The 18,255-nt window shown below is 28.1% G+C and overlaps 1 long non-coding RNA gene across 1 annotated transcript; it reads right to left on the reverse strand.

Annotated features, from left to right (window-relative positions):
- Positions 1–945: 945 nt before the first annotated feature.
- On the reverse strand, positions 946–17,316 carry LOC142327787 (uncharacterized). Its single transcript, XR_012757091.1, has 3 exons — positions 17,080–17,316; positions 16,504–16,736; positions 946–2,385 (listed from the first exon to the last, which is right to left on the reverse strand). It is a non-coding gene; the product is annotated as an uncharacterized LOC142327787 (long non-coding RNA).
- Between the last annotated feature and the right edge of the window lie 939 nt (positions 17,317–18,255).

The raw sequence follows: 18,255 nt of genomic DNA on the forward strand, positions 1-18,255 counted from the left end.
AAAAAAAAATTAAGAAATTATTGTATTAACAATGACAGCTATGAAATAAAATAAGAAAAATATAAATCATGTCCACAGAATAATAGCCAGATAGCTAAATATACATTATTATTAACATCTACACAAACTACATATATTTACTTGGTAAACTTAGTTGCCATTACACACCAGTTGCTAGAACAAAATAATGAATGAAAGAGGCTGGCTCAACATCTGGATAGTGCTCACTATTTTTTATTGTTTATTGTTATAATTTTATTGTTTATATTTTATTGTTAATATTTTATTGTTTATAATTTTAGGTACTTACATATTAACGCCACCGCAGCTACAGCTTTATTTAAAAACAAAGTAGTCAATCGGATTTCGGTGGAAAATGGGCCAATATAGAGTTCAACATAGATTCAAAACAGTCTCTTTATTATTTGAATAAATGGTTATTTATATTTATTTATTTTATAAATATAATTTAACCAAACTTAACCTACGCTCCCTAACCTTGACTATTTAACAGGAGTGTTTTGATTAAAATAATACATAATTGCAATAATTACTGAATTTATTAAATAAATACTCAAAAAACACATTCACTCATAGATATAAACACTAAACAAAACAGAATTAACTTTTACAAAATCAACTCATAGAAACGGTACACAAACAAAAAGGTCTATCCACAACATGCACATTTTTCACATAGTAAACAAAAAACAATAACACATTTCTACAATATTAAATTTACAATCACTTCAAATTGAATGAATCTAGTGAAAGTAAACTGCTAATTAAAATAATTCTTAAATATCTAACTTGTATGACATAAAATTATCTAAAAAATATTGGATTAAATTATGTATATTATTTACCTGGATATAATACTGTAAATTACTTATGACATATATTAAATTACAAATAAATAAAAATAAATTACATAAAAAAGGTATATACAAGAAAGAAAAACCTGATATAAAATCAGAAAAAAGAATAAAAAGAAAAATGTTTATTTATTTTTTACAAAATATACTGATACTTTAATTTTTATGAAAATATATTAAAACGAAGATTATATATTTATTTAGGCTCCATTTTATTAAAGTATAATTTTTTTTATTCTGACCAAATTATACAATGTGTAATGTTAAAAGCAATTATTCTTAAACTGTACAGCAAGATTCATATCCACTTGGATGGGTGTGTTTGAGCATAAGTAAAAGAAAATATATTTTACTTTAAGGGAAATTGTATTCAAAATACAAATGTAGGTCAATCAGCGATAATAAATAATACAAAAACGTAACCTGATGGTTGTATGCTTTCTATGGCAAGAATTAAAAAATAATATCAGTGTTAATGATTTAAACAAGTAATCAATTACCACTTGATCTAATTTACAAAATGAGCATTGATAAACAACTGCTTTCTATTATTGAGAATAAATTACTGTATATAATCAATCTTTGTTAATTTAGATCCTGTTACAGATGAAAATTATGAAATTCATGTTTTAAAAATACAGACCTTTACTTAAAGTAAGCTGTAACTGTAAATCTACATTAAAAGATCACATTCAGTCAATGACATGACATTATTTTCTGAATAGTTACTTGTTCTAAAGATGTGCCTTGAGGTTAGCAGGTACAACAGAATTTTTTTATTATGACTTTCTGGATTCTTCTTTACTACTACTTCTTTAAAATATTAAAATTGAATGAAAATTTTAACAGATGAGTAAAGTACCATCGGGTAATGATAGCATTAATAATTAAATGTAGTAGTAGTAATGTACTGAAACAATAGTTTCAGCCTACATTTATCTGAAATAATTTTAATTTAGGATAAACCCTGTTGCCATTCCTTTTAAGACTATAAATTTAAATAGTGCATTTTTAATGTGGTTAAATAGTACGACTAAAGTAGTAAACTAAGATAGGAGTTACTATCAACTATTAAAAAACAATTTCCTAGCCATTAAAAGACATGTATTATTAACCCTACAATGCTAACGTATGTAAATTGTTTCATTAATGCTACATATCGTAAAATTTATGAGGATTTAAAAAACAAATTTTTTTTTATTTTCAAAAAAATATTGTATTGAAAAAAATACATAAAATAAAGGATTTACAAAGGATTATTTTAGAAGTCTTTGGTTTACTTATCTTGTGCACAGTTTACACAGCATTTTCCTCGGTGCTCTCCACAGATCGGCTTGTTGCAGCAACAATCTTTCATCTCTTCACTGATGGACAAATTCCACAAATAGTATGAGGCTGGTGTTGTGGTTGAACAGCTTGATCTACTTGAAGAGGTACTTTCAAAACGCTTTTGAAAGCCAAACATTTGAACGCCACGGGGAACACAAGTAACCATACAGCGCGGGCGAAGCTGCAACAGGAAGCTATTATATATATAAAGTAGAGGATAAATCAAAGTATAAATGAAGTCTCAATAGAGGGTTTTTCCTGGTTGTTTTTGAATGATTCTTATATACTCGCGCGCGCGTTTGTGTGTGTGTGTGTGTGGAAGATGTTTCTATAGGGACGATTGATTTGCAGAGAAATGGGTGTATAAGTAGGAGGCTTCCTGGAATTTCAACTTTTATCCCTGGATATATCTTTCGGAACTTTTTCCAAATATTTTGCATGAAAGTACGAGTGATCTTATGTAAGCGAGCGTAAAATAAACTTTGCATAAACGTCGCAATATCTTATTTTTTTCGCTGTAAAAGGAAATGAAAATTAAAATACAGGATTTTTAATAAATTACTTAAAAAATCGTCCAAATTTGCATCGATAAATTTTTCATACCGCATCATCTTGTGAGGTTTTGTCGATGAATAAGTAGATTTTTGTATTATATCAAATTATAAAAAAGTATTTCAAATATTTTTTAACTGATAGCGCGTATTAAATCGATTGTTTCATTTCTTTGATCTATATTCAAATTCCTAAACTTTTTCAAATAAATAATCAATAATAATTTGGTTAATGCTTTTTAAAAAGTTAAACCAAAACCGTTTAATATTTTTGAAACGTGTTGTATCTGTATCTTTTTTTTTACCTTAAGTCATTTGACTGCTTTTATGTGGCTCTCCAAGATTCCCTTATCTAGTCCTAGTCGTTTCGTATCTGGATCTATAAGGAAAAGACATATCGGTTCAAATCAGACATCATCTTCTTTTCCATTTTTTAACATGTTTTTTTTTTTTTTAATTTAATGGCCCGCAACCGAAAAAAAAATATTTTAAAGAAAAAATACAGAAAAGATTAAAGAAATAATTATATTGATTTTTTTTAATAATTCAAATGGAAGTGAATATGTCTTTAAAGAAATGTTATTTTATTTATTAGAACGAATATAACTGATTTAAGTAAGTTACACATTAGAAAAGAAACAAATGATGCAACTACTATTAAAAGATTACTATTAAACATTACCGTTAAAAAACAAAGTGACACTGCAAGAGAACTAAAAGCCATAAATCATTCAACATAGCATGTAACATCACTTATAGTAGACAAAACAATTCAAAAGCTGTCCAGTGTAATATTAAAAAAAGTCAAGGTTAAAAGTTTCTATCTAATGTTGTATGACACACGAGTGCGTGTAGAAAGAGAGAGAATGACAGTGAGTGCGCAGCTGTGCAATATAAAGTAATTATTATGAACAACTAACAAATCTGTCGTCTTTTATGTCTATGCGATCTCAATACATACACACGTATAGGCAAAGCAAATAAGATGTTTAGACTGAAGTTAAAGGAAAGAACTATCATAATTTTAATAGTACATTTTCTATACGAATATAATTTTGTGTCCTTGATTAAATATTTTGCATTTCCAAGCGTAGAACGTAGAAGGGACACGAGAGCAAATCTGATCATTTTTATTAATTTACTATTATTAATAATTTTCATTACATTTATTGGAGGAAACAGAAACAGACAAATCAGCTTGCATTATGGGTCAAAAACGTACTGCCGGGTTAATTGTCCGCAATAACTCGATTGTTTGTGTCAACGGAGTTTTACAAGTGAAGTGTCATTTTCTTCAGCATAAAATTCTTAATAAATTTTGTAATAAGTAAAAATTTTATCAAACAATTAATTACAAAGATATGGAAGAATAAAAAATTAAGATGGCCCCATTTTGAAATCTTAGAAGTTGACGTTTTCAAAATTTTTTATTTTGTAGAATAAAAAATTAAATTTTCCAAATTTAATTATTGTAGGTTTACCCGTTCCTGAGAAGTGATTTTTTTTTGTTGAAAATCACAAAATTGCGTCCAGAAGGAAAACAAAGCAAAGCAGGACTTAGTCGGTTTGAACGTTTTTGCACCTTTTGGTGTCCTGAATCAGTTTCTGGAGTTCGGCGAATACGTCCCGTAACACTCTGTACGTATGTTCTAATTATAAATATATTAAAATTATAGAGAGCTGTATGTTTGATATTTCAGTCGCTGGTAAAAAATGAACTAACCTTTGCACAACAATGAAATATGAATTTTTATATTCCATTGAATATTTTACGTTCAATTTATACCGACGTGAATATATTTTTCAAATAAAATACATTTAACTAATTCGTCAATCGATCTTAAAATTAAAAATAAAAGGATCGGATAAAATAATTAATAAAGAATCTTAATTCTAATATATATTTAAATTAAACGTAATGTTTATAAAATATAATTTGAAGATAAAAATTATTTTTAAAAAAGATATAATAAATAAACCGCTATCAGAATCATTTACAGAAGTATAGTTAAATATAATCCAATAGATTTTTTTCTGACACATTAGGAAAAAATAATCACATACTTTGTAGAAAAATATCAAGGAAATATTTTAAATAACGGCAAACAATGTAAATCCTTTACTGTTGAAAAATATACGTTAACAGCAAAAACTACTGAACCAGTCATTACGAAATTTTACCTGTAACTTTCTTATGACACCTGGAAACTTAACCGCAGTTTAAATCTCATCAATCTCACTGCTATGTAAATCATTAAATAAAAACCTTATAAATAAAAATCTATAACTTCCTTTACCAAGATTTAATGACGTCTATGTTAATATCGACTTCAAACAGTAATTATTTGATTTACTAAATTTAATTCGTTGTCTACAAAATATCAGTTTGTATTAGCGCCATAATATACGTAAAAATAAATTAATTTGATAATAAAATTATAGGAAATGACGACACTTTACAAATTTACGGCTGTACAGAGTAACATTCTGTATATTTTTAGTTCCTGAACTAAGAATTTACATCATCAGGGTAAGCCATTCTCGTAATCGGCATAGATTCGACATTCGATTTGGTAGTAATATTTTCATATGCCAAAATGCATATAGCGCGGACGAAGGATCCTAGTGATAAAATAAAATTTGAACATGATGAATTAAGGAAACAATATTATTTACAAAATGTTCTGACGCAGCAGAGACGTCAGTGAAAATAGTAACATCGAAGAATAAAAAATAAATTTTAGTCGAGAAATACGAGAAAAAAATACGGGATGGTGTCATTTTTTTACTGATAAGAGAAGTACTTTCCTTCTGTTGTAGATTTAACAATAAGTAAAATAAGATTGCTGCAACTACCTGTAAAATTCGAATAAATAAAGCTACACCACATGTAAAGCTACTGAAATAATATTAGATTTCAGATATATATTTGAGTCAAGCCAATATTTACCTTTTATATGTATCTCAGTTCAGTTGAAAATTACGCTAATTTTAAAGTTATTTTTACTGTTGATTAGCGGAAACGGAATTCAATAACTTTTCTAGGTATTTAAATTATGAGTTTACTTAATTTTCCTTTACGTTAAGGATCCAAAACTTTCTTAAAAACTCAACGAAGAATTTACTACTCTGTTTAAAAATTAATAAGATGAAATGGGAAATTCGTTACAAGGAAAACCTACATTATAACTGCCAAATTCAGTTCTCTTATCAAAATGATATTTTATTTTATTTAAATTTTATAATAAAATAATATACTGTTAATCTATAAGGAAAAACAGTTTTACAAATGCAATTCTATTAAAAAAAAAAAAAAAAAAAAAACAGTACACGCGCGCTAGTTATATAAAATTTTTAAAGCGTGAAAAATCACATAATAAAACATAGGTTAAATGTATCATTAAATATTTTATTAGTTATCTGTTTGAGAATAGCTTTGTAATTAGGGAAATCTTTAAAGAATCACTCTTCTATCTCGCCTTAGAAGATCCCCCTTATCAGGAATCGAACCCAGGGCTTTTAGTAAAAATGTTTAAAACTAAACCGTTCATCTAATGTGTACTTTTTAACGACTGACAATGAAAGAAAACAGTAACGTATACATTTTTATAACATCAACAGGATATTAATAACTGCTACAGAAAGCTTAGACAGTATTAAAATCGTGTCCTCAGTCGAGATTTTGGTTACAAATATAATAGTGAATAATTAATAATATAAACAAACTTATTGTAATTTAAACTCATTTCAACTACATCTTATGTTACCTTAAGTCAGGGTTGAAACTACTCAAATTTTGTAAATTTTGACTACCGACTCATTAAACCTTGAATATTATTTATATTATTATCTTTTATTTAAGAAAATAAACAAATACCATATGTTCAGAGCCGGACGCTAGTTTCTACTTATTGTTAAAACAATTTAATACAACTAATAAAAACGACAATATTTAGAGAGATTTTTCACTTCGATATTTCATTAGTTTATTAAAATCATACATAGTCTGAAAATTTGGTACTAATAAAATTCAGTCAACTGTAGTACTGCAATTATCAATTTCATTATACAAATAACCTTTTCGCTGTCTTCTAATTAAGACAAATTGGAAAATTAGTGCGAAACGTACGATCATTTTAACTTCATAGCCGAGTTAATTTCTCAAATTTTCGTTATTGTATATCGCTAAAGTTTTATTAATACGCTGTTTTAACTAAATTTTATTTAAGGATTCTATTTCATTTCTTTTTAATGGTTTTTCCACAAAAGTTATTAAATTTTAACTGCAATTTTTTTTTTTCTTTAAATAAACTAACAAGAGTAGAATTTTCTGAATTACAAACGCCAAACAAAAAATTACAAACAATTTTAACAATTAAATTAATAAACAATAAGATTTTTTTTTTTTTTGTTGCCGACCTAAATTTTACGAGTAGAAATATATAATTAAATAGTCCCCAGATATAAATGTGAATAAATAAAAATAAATTGTTAACCGATTAAAATTGTGACTTTAACGAAATTTATTTAGTATAATTTTAAAATATGATGTTTACTTAAGGTTAAAAACACAAATTAAAATACGAATTCAAGTATGAAAAACATAACGGCTGGCGATGAAAATTTACTTGATTTTTCACACGACGTATTAACGTCTCCTCTTTCTCGTCGAACTTTCGAAAGGATGACATCGTCGTTGTAGATATTACGTAAAAATTACTAGGAATTAAGATAAAATTTGGATAAGCTTATTTTAATGCGACATTTATATATGCGAGAAAAACAATACACAATTTTTAAAAGTATTTTCAATCAGTGTTCAGTTTTAGTGCAACAGCTGTTTTTGTGTAAGACAGACGAGTCTAGTGATTTCTAGTGAAAATTTATCTTATACCGAATATCACCAGGTATTATATTGTAGACTATATTATCTATATACTATATTGTTTATTATTATCTTAGTACTGTTTCAAGAAGGAATATATTTATTCGGTGTCGTTTTTAAATAAGCGACATAACCATCTATTGAGCGTTGCTACGGGCCAGCTACAAGCTATTATTCCTAGCAACAGCGAATCATCGCATGTAAACCCTAACCTACAAGGTAATAGAATACGCGGGCTTCTAAAGTGTTTTGATAGACCCCTCAATAACCGCGGCGTAATTTAATTAGAAACGACATTATCGATAACACGAGTGACTCTTCAGGAAAGGAGAGTGAAAGTGATATACGGATTTTAGTGCAAACCCTTCCCGACAAGCAATACTAATATTGCGCATACAAAACGAAAATGCTAGTCGACAGAACGATGTAATTCCAGCGGCAAAAAAACGCCAACGTACAAATTATACTGAACCTAATATTCGCGAACAATCAGGTAATATCGCGTACCTACTTTTGCTGTTCTGCATCAAATTAATTTAGTCTTCTTGAAAACACTGCTGACAACGAAGGTAGTCGTTCAGAATTATTAAAACCTGAGCCTATTTTTGCAACAGGCGTTAATGCAACAACCGAATTGAAAAATTTTCTGTCAACAATTATTTTCTAATTGTAATGTTATTAAATATAAACTGACAACAATGAAATCGGGCCACACGGTAAAAGTTCTGCCGGTTGATATTGAAATATGTAATATTATAACGTCAAAAATGCTTGAAAACAGTATCAATGTCATTATACATATAAACTTGAAACATGAAAGAGCGTATAGAGTGGTCATGCGATGCATGCATCACTCGGAAGATAAATCTGTAATCATTGAATTGACGAAGTTAGGCCACGAGGTTAGAAACGTTATTAACGTTCTCCATCGTCAAACGAAGGAACCGCTCCCGTTTTATTTCATAGATTTGGTGCCCAAATCTAATAATGAAGAAATTTTTGACGTGAAACCTCTCAAGTATACAATTGTAAGCTTTGAAGTTACGTATTTTAAAAAAGAAGCGGTCCAATGCAAACGTTGCCAACGCTTTGGCCATACCAAAAATCTACGCAATCGCCCGCACCGTTGTGTAAAATGCGGTACAGATCGTGCCATAACAGTCTGTTATAAGGCACTACAGGTTCCAGCTTCTTGCGTCAGCTGCGGCGAGTTACAAAGGGTGTAAAATCTATCAATAGTATAAAACTAAGGTCTATTCTATTAAACCCGGCCTATCCTCCAGAATTGTAACTAATAACAATTCTACTGATAATAATAATTATACTAATGTCAATAATAACAATTTGAGTGCTAAAAGAAGAGGTGTTCGTGTAACGAACTCTAGTAATAATGGTTTTCATAATTATAATAGTAGTAACATTAGTGTAACGATAATAATGAATATAATAATAGGCTGAATATTTCTGGTACTACATACGCTGAAAAAGTTAAAATTAATTTTCCCTATGATCAACAAACTATTGATAACCAAAATTTTCACGGGCCGATGAATGTCCTTTACCGTATGTTGGAAAGTTTTGAGTGAACGCTTGAAAATATGAACTGGACTATTCATGAATCGTCTTGAGAAAAAACGATGGACTGTCTCAGACTAGCAATCTGGAATGATAACGGGTTGTCTGATAAAAAAATAGAATCAAAAGCTGTTTTAAATATTATTAAGATAGACGTAGTGCTTATATCTGAAACAAGGTTTACTGACAGACATTCTGTCAAGTTTCATGGCAATACAATATATATATTTTTATTTGTATATATATATATTATGCTAACTGTTCGATCTCCCACTCTGTTTAATAAATTGACCAGTAAACGGCGTTTTCGAGATTTTTTGGAGGAAAATACAAGGTTTGGACGTGCCTTTAAAATCACCCGCCCATGTGGATAATGCAGTACACGAATAGACCAAATTTATTCAGTCAGCGGTATGGGCCCTCAATCCCAATTTGGATTTTGCTCCCCCTCAGCCCTCTTTTTTTCCTGTTTAGCCTTCGGGAATTACCGTTCAGGTATTACTTCAGAGAATGAATGAAGATGATATGTGTGAGTGTAAATAAAGGTAGTCTTGAACGCTGGTACTCCCGACTTCAGCTGATTTGGGAAGACGCGTTCACCACTAGACTAACCCGGTGGGTTAAATTAGTATGTAACCTATAATATCTTTTTTTACCGAAAAATTACTGAAGTTACCTTTGCTGTTATAACAAAAAGCAAACCTATTTTTAAAATGTAATCTGATGGTAAAAAAAGCATACATACTTTAACTTAGATTGAATTTTTATTTTATTTTTTTACTCTAATGTATTCTTGTATTATAATTTACATTACTTCTTTTTTATTAATTTATTGTAATTCAAATCTTTCATTACTATGAGATGAATACAATAGTTAAAATCAGTGTTTGTTAATTACTTCTTATAGGATGTTAGTATATTTTTTTCCTAATCTATAATTGAATATTTTTTATTAAAATAGGAATGCAAGACGCAAGTTAATTTAATTTGAATTAAAATTTTTATTGATAAATCTAACCTTTATTTAAAATAGAGTTAATTAACTTTTTTCTTTAAATTATTATCTATTAACATAAGTCACTTAGTTTCGAAAATAGACCATTACACACTGGGTTCGTTCTTACTGAACTGTGAATTTAAGACAAAATATAAATAAAAATTGCATTTAAATGTTAAATTTACTCGAAATATATAAACATAAACGATTTTTAAAATCAATATATTCATTTTAACTGTGTAAAATCCATTTTGACCAAAACACCAAAACATTTAAAAAATTTAATTGTAAAAAAAAACTCAGTTGTCGTTTTCCTTTTTCCTGTTCATATAAATATTTATAAATAAAAAATATTCAAAGTCGATAAATTAAAAACTTTAGTTAAACAAATTTAGCAACATGATTCAGATTCTTTTTACTTTATTTTAAATATATAAACTCTGATTTAAACAATTAAACGCTTTTTTTCAAACAAAAACAAAAGAAATATTAATTTTAAAATAAATGATTTATCTTTAACGATGCCCGTTTTTTACATCCTCTCTCTTGCCGCCTCTCTCTTGGTCATGTACAAGCCTTTTTGTTATATAGTTTTTTTATAAACTATTACTTGTCCTTGATTCTTTATATACAATAGTGGTTGCCTCTGTTTTAACTGTCAGTTTTAACTGAAATTTTTTTTTTAGCACAGCGGCAGTGTAATTATAAAAAGAATTTTAGACTACATATATCTTACAGTTCTATACTTGTTCATCAATAATTTTATGTATATACAAAACTCTTGATCGAACAAATACAAATGAGAATGAAATAGTTTCTTCACCAAAGATGAATAAATATTTTAAATATCTATATACCGATTCAAAATGTTCATTATGATCGCTAAATGGATTGTCTAGTTAATAAACATCATTACTTTTATAGAAAATAAACTAATACTTAATAAGTAATATTAGTGTAGGAGATATTTTACTTACATTACAGTCATTAGAACAACAGAAATGATATCTAAAACAATAAATTAATATAAGAGTTTTGCGCAAAAACCCTTTAACTAAAAGAATGACATTAGAATATAAATCATAACACTACAACAATCCAATGATGAGCAGATTACCTCAAATCGTTTATTTAGACAAATGAATTTCCGTTCACATAAGTTATAAGAAAGCTTTTCTCAGAATTACGAGTAATTTCCGCTACAAAATACATGAAATTATCATTATAATCATTCAATCTAATCAACAGTACGCCTTGAACATCTATTATTTTTATTTTTTCCCGGGAAACTGGTCAGATTTGACCTCCATGATCAAATTATGCTTTTAATTTAAAAATGATGCGGTATTAAAAGCATTAATGTGAAAAAAAAAATTGTAATAACACATTTTGCGTCTCAGTTTTCCTTTTTACCAAATGAGGTTTTTACCGTCCAAATTACATTGTATTTAAAATTTAATTGCCAAAAGAAAAAGCTGAGAACACAGTTGTAGGACTTTTACGCGGCCTTTTTCTGGTGCACGGCTTACACACAGACACACGCGCGCGCGCTTAGCGTATTTGTTAACGCGCTTACCGTATTTCACTTCATTATTAAATGATTTATTTCATAGATTCTTTAAATTTCGACCTCTTAAGTTCGGCTGAATTTTGCAAATTGTTTATTTGGCGGATATTTTTTTATTAGTTTTTTAAGTGTTAATCAATTTTTTAAAAGCTTTATCATTTTTATATGTAATATGAGCAGTACTTCAAATAAAATTATCCGTACAGGCCATTGTCAAGAAATGTAAAAGTGAAGCGAGCGGTTCCGTTTAAAATAAAAAGAATATTTCTAAACGTAGTCGATTAACTTGTAGTAGTAAACTCTAAAAAAGATTGTCATAAAATGAGGAAATATTTATTATTACTTTCAAACAATTTTTCTTTTAACTTTCCCCAAAAAATACTTTTCTACCAGGAAAGACAGTCGAAGTCGAACTGAGAATCTATTTTTTTTTGAGATATTTAAACGAATGGTATTGAAAAAATTATATATAAAAGAAAAAACCCACTTACGAAAGTTAGAATCGTTAATGGCCCCAGTAGTTCACAAAAAAAAATTAAGTAAAAATAATATATACATATACACACGTGCACCCAACCCTTCAAAACACAGTAGATTTACTTCGGAGCAAAAATAATTCAAACTTCAAAGAATCTCCTAAACTTAATCACAAATAAAATTATTTTAACACGAATAGAAAGCACGTAGTTTTCTTAGTGTTGTGAAATTAAACATTTAATTTAAGGAGTTTAATTAACTCGCCGTAATAACTGAAGGATATTAATTTTTTTTTAAGTAAATAATTCAAAAATTAATTCAATTAATTCCTCAACAATTCTGATTAAGTAAATTATAACCGAACAAACATACATATAAAAAACAACTTTTTACAACAGTACGAATAATTTTTACGATCCTCGTTATTTTATTATGTTAAAAGATTTTTGTGGAGCGCGCGGTCGGGTAGAAAAAGAGATGAGAAGAGAAGTCGCAAATTTTCTCTAAGTTCTCACCTGTTAACTACAGAAATGAAAAATTGTAACATCGATAGTTAAAAAAAAAATGTATAGATCCATCCACAAAGAGGAGGCTTCTAGAAAACTATTATTCTTAATTATGATAAAATATTTCTGGTTAAAACCATAAAATCTATAGTTTTACTTACATACGGATGTATAATATGCTATTTAAAACGATATCGGTCCAATTATTTTAAGTCTTCCGTATAAAACAAAGTAAAATATGAAATATAATATTTTCGTTATTACAAATTTTAGCAGAAACAAATAAACGCCATTATTATCCAGAATAATAGTTAAACGAATGGTATATAAAAAAGCATAAATATAAGAGAAAAATCTCACTTGTCAAAGCTAGAATCCTTAATGCCCCCCAGTACTTCACAAAAACAATGAAGTAAATATATATATATATATATATATTCGCTCATACACTTCGCTCGCTAACCTGGTTTAATTAACGTTAAAAATAATTATTGCGATTACAAACGGTTGATTTGTATGTATATAATGCACTTATGAAATCTCACTTAAATGTGGAAATAGCACAAAAAAGAATAATTAGAATTATTGATTTCAAAAGCAGTTTCAACCCATCTCTTAAGGTTTCCGATATGCTGAATATTTTACCCGTAAAGAATCTATACATATACAAATTATCAAGAGTATTTTTCAATAGTTTTAAAATCATAAAATAGACAATGTGTACGATACAAAAAGGATGGATGCAGAAAACACACAAATCCCGGCTGTATTTAAAAAACGGTTTCGAAAATCATTTGTCTATTTAGGACCTAAAATTTATAAGAGTATAAAGCCTATAACTGTTGAAAATATCTTCATTAAATGAGTTGTCATTATTCAGGACACTACTCTTATGTTTTCTAAATTACATTGAATAAAATTAATGTACAGTGAATAAAATTAAACGCGTTCAAATTTTCAAGGTTTTGTACAACTGTTAAAGAATCGAACCGCACTCCGCCTTTCATGAATCGATTAATAATAGGAACTAGACTCGATGCGACAAATTTTAGATTAATTGTACTTAGATTAGGCTATATTTTATGAAATAAAACAATTTAAAGCGATGCGATACTGTGCCTATTAAGGAAGGTATGATTTTTGTTGTCTTCAAAACCTCATTTTTTTCCACCCCCTGAGCCAATGGTTGGTGATATCAAAAAACTTACAAATGGTTTTAGGTTCTTATCCAAAGAATCGTAGGAACATAAACGAATTCGATATTTTACTTAATAAAATGGTTATAGCAATATTTTGTTTTTTCGAAAAAGCCCCCCATTTCCATCCCCATGGACCGATTTTGGCCGTTAACAAACTCATCTGAAATTTTGGGTTGCATTTTTTTTTTTTAAGGAACAATTTGAAAGTGATTGCGGAAAATTACGGCAGTTATCTTGTCCACGAGAAAGTGAAATATATATACATATTTGCTTTTGAGCTGGCGGTGGCTTTGGAGTCTGGAGGATGTGAAACTCGAAGATATATCGAAATTTTCCCGAAGTCGAATCATGGGATCCATTACAATAGGATTTATATTAGCTTTCTAATGAAATCTACTTAATAGCTTACCTGCCTTCCAACACATTACGAATATGCTACTTGGAATTCAGCATAAAATTAACCTGTTTATCTTATTTATTCAACTAGTTTAGAAGAACATATATCGTGACTTAAACATATTTTTGATCGATTTAGATCCGCTAATATTATACCTCGCATTTAAAAATGCATATCTAAAATTATACAAATGTGAAATTCGTTTAAAAACAAATCGTGAAAGAATTCCTTTAAGTTTAGAAATGAATTTGATTCCAACTCCTAAACCACTGAAAGTACTTCATATCGACAGCGTTTTTTTTTTTTAAATAGAAGATTTTGTCAATTTAGGTAGTATTTTAGGTATACACACTTGTGTATACCTAATCCGTTATAACGGATTGAAATATCACAATCGACCGAAGCAGCTGATAAATTATTAAATTAATTAACTCGTTATAAAATACCTGAAAAAATTATTTCTAATAATGACACCGAATTCAATAATTAAAAAATTAATGCGGATATATAAAATTAAAATATATTTTAGAAACACAACATCCATCGTCAACGTGAAAGATTTCAGTCTACGCTAATTGAACATATTAGAATCTTTAACAACCGACAAGAAGTAAAAAACGAAAGTATTAAAAATAAAATAAAATATGCAGTTATTGCGTATAACAGTAGCGTTTATTCTGTTACCAAATTAAAACGGTTTGAAAATTTTATGGACATAACCCAACTTCATTATTAGAAGCTGATATACAGCGGCAGGTAATAAACGATTACATTAGCAATCGTAAAGAAAAGGTGAAGAAATTGCATAAACAAGTAAAGGAAACTAATGAAAAAAAAATTTTAATTCAAGGAAAAATAAATATAAATAAAGATTTACTGGATATCCCACCTGATGTTTATATCAAGACTCTCCAAAAACGAAGTAAAGCGAAAAATAGATAGGATGAAGGAAAAGTAAGTTCAGTGAAAAACAGCAGTAATAGATGAACGACGTATAATAAAAAAATCAAAATACATTTAACGACCTCGAAAGGTTAAACAGATACAACAGAAAAATCTTCCGAATACAGAAACTAATCGTTATTTGAATTCTCTTGCAGGTCCTGTTCCTAAATGAATTCATCCTGGAGCGGCTGAAATTAATTCGTAAATGATCCCGATAGAATTGGATTTAGCCAAATTACAAGCCTCTTACCGAACATTATTATAAATCATTTATAAAATTTAAATAATATTTCTGAATTTTTTTAATCGTAACTTTTAATTATAAATTCTATAATGTAAGTAAAAATAATAAGTCTAGAGATAGAAGTATTAAAAATAGTCTTAAAAGTTAAAAATAGTCTTAGTAAGTAATTAAGTAAATAAAAGAGGAATTGTTAATGGTCTCGGTTCGATTGTAAAATTCTTTACTACCAATTTAGATGCTATGATGGAGAAAAATATAAAAAATTGTTAAAAGAAATAAAACAAGATATTGTAAATCAGATTAATTACCAGTACTCTGTTAGTACAAATATTATTAGTTTCATAAAAGAGTTATATAATTGAAGATAATTTTATGGAATTACGTAATACGTTAATGATTTTGTTGACTTAGAAAAATTAAGAAATTTCGTGTATCTATATGTAAAAGAATTAATTTGTAAAATAACGTTTTTTTTTCAAAAATATTATTCGTTAAAAGAAATAACTTATATAAACAGAAAAGATAATCGTCTAATTTTACATCCGGTATCCAAAATATAAAATTTTGAAAAATGTAAACTAATCATACACCTTATATACTGTTAAAACCTAAACTCAAAATTTATTTGAGTTTATTTAAATATTTCTCCAAATTATGAATTCGTGTCTGCTACTTTCAAGATGTTATAATGACTGTGAATGTTTATTTTCTAATGATCGCTATGATACAGAATTTATAAATATATAATTGTTTAATTTTTAACTTTATTTCATTGTTTTTTTTTTAATTATTTTTACTTGCAATGTACAATTTTTTACTTCTGTTCAAATAAAACAGTTAAGAACGTACCTTTGATAATTGCACCTGCGGTTAAAGGTGTAGTCCAAATACTGAAAACTTTAACTTAGATCAGTAACCAAATAAGTTTTAATACAACCGTTTAAAAATTAACCCACCGTGTTGGTCTAACGGTGAACTCGTCTTCGCAGATCAGCTGATTTCGAAATCGAGAGTTCTTAGGTTCAAATCCTACTTTTATACGGATTTGAACAGTAGATCGTGGATTCCGGTGTACTTTGGCGAGTTGGGTTTCAATTAACCACACATCTCATCTCAGGAACGGTCGAGCTGACACTGTACAAGACTAAACTCATTCATCCTCTAAAGTAATATTACGTGGTTCCGGAGGCTAAACAAAAAAAAAAAAATTTTAATGATTATTTTTTTACATAAAAAGTTTTTAAAAAAATAGGCTGTGTTTCAATCGCTACCGAGATACATATTATTCGATAAGACTGTATACTACTCTTTCCTGTAATAATCCTACTGGATTTGGATTCACCTTTGATAATCGTGTACATATTGCCCGTTAAAAAAGTAAAAACCTCTTTTTTCTCGGAGAGGCACTTCTCTTGCGAGAGTGCAAATGGTAAAACGGTTTAGTTCATTAAATTCCCATAAGTTAACCAATAATCACATTATTTGTGTACCATTTTTCTTATTACAAAATATTATTATTTGAAATAACTTACCTAGTTTACACGTAGAATTATTTTCTAATTACTTTCTAAACGGTTCACATAAAATACATCTAATATACTGATTACGATAAATACAAATAATCAAAATTTTATACGATTTTTAAAACACTACTACAGAAAATAAATAAAACATTGTTTACTGTATGACAACGTTATTCGTTAACAACACTTTTAATAGATTAATAAATTATCAGAAAGAAAATGTAAGCTAATATTATTATTATGTAAGATTTGTTTATTTTTTCTACATCGCTGAATATAATGGAAACAGCTAATAATATAACAAATATAATTTTTCATCAACTTAACACATATTTTGACACACGCAGTTTGATGAATTTCGACACGAACCAAGAGAGCGAGAGTCAAACGAGGGGGGGAGAGTCTCTGCACTCTCCCCCTCTCTTAATATACGGAGAATCTGAATATTAATCTTAATAAGAAATAGTTCTGACTATTGACAGGTCCTCCTATGTTGCCAATTAACCTGACTTTTATTCCCTCTTGGCCCCGTGCCAGCAAAGATCGGCATCAGTTGAATTCACTGCGTTGCGTATTTGACTTTTCAATATTTAGATAGAATAAACCTTCCAAGCTATAACGGTAAGAAATCAAAAAAAAAAAAAATTTAAGTTTTACGTTAAATTTTTTAATTTATTTTTTTAATTTTATTAACGAATCAGTATATTATAATTTTACTATTATTTGTAAAAAAAAAAAAATTACTTATTTTTTTATAAGGACTAGCGTGCAATTAGTAACATCTCTAAGTGTTATTGAGCTTATTTATATTACAGATGTGCTGGGCTGTACTGTGAAATACGGTAGTCGACTTGATATGACGTAAATTTGGAAATAATCGTTTTATATCGTAATCCCCATGTATTAAAGAAATATTCATTAATATTTTTTTATCATATGTATTAAAAGAAATGATCCTGTTGTGTTTTTCTGATTGGTTACTTAAGAGAATACGGTCTAAGTTGTAAAATTGTGTTGCAACTATAAAGTATGCGTTGAGTGTAAATTATTTATTGAATACTAGGTAAAAATAAATAATTGAAAACCTTACTACCGTTTGGATTCCTTGGTTACGTTCCTTTGTTAACGTGTATATACGTTTTAAAATTTGGTTTCAATTATTTTTTATGATTATAAGTTATCAGA

Source organism: Lycorma delicatula, chromosome 7 (assembly GCF_047948215.1).
Source record: "Lycorma delicatula isolate Av1 chromosome 7, ASM4794821v1, whole genome shotgun sequence".
NCBI classification, from domain to species: domain Eukaryota; kingdom Metazoa; phylum Arthropoda; class Insecta; order Hemiptera; family Fulgoridae; genus Lycorma; species Lycorma delicatula.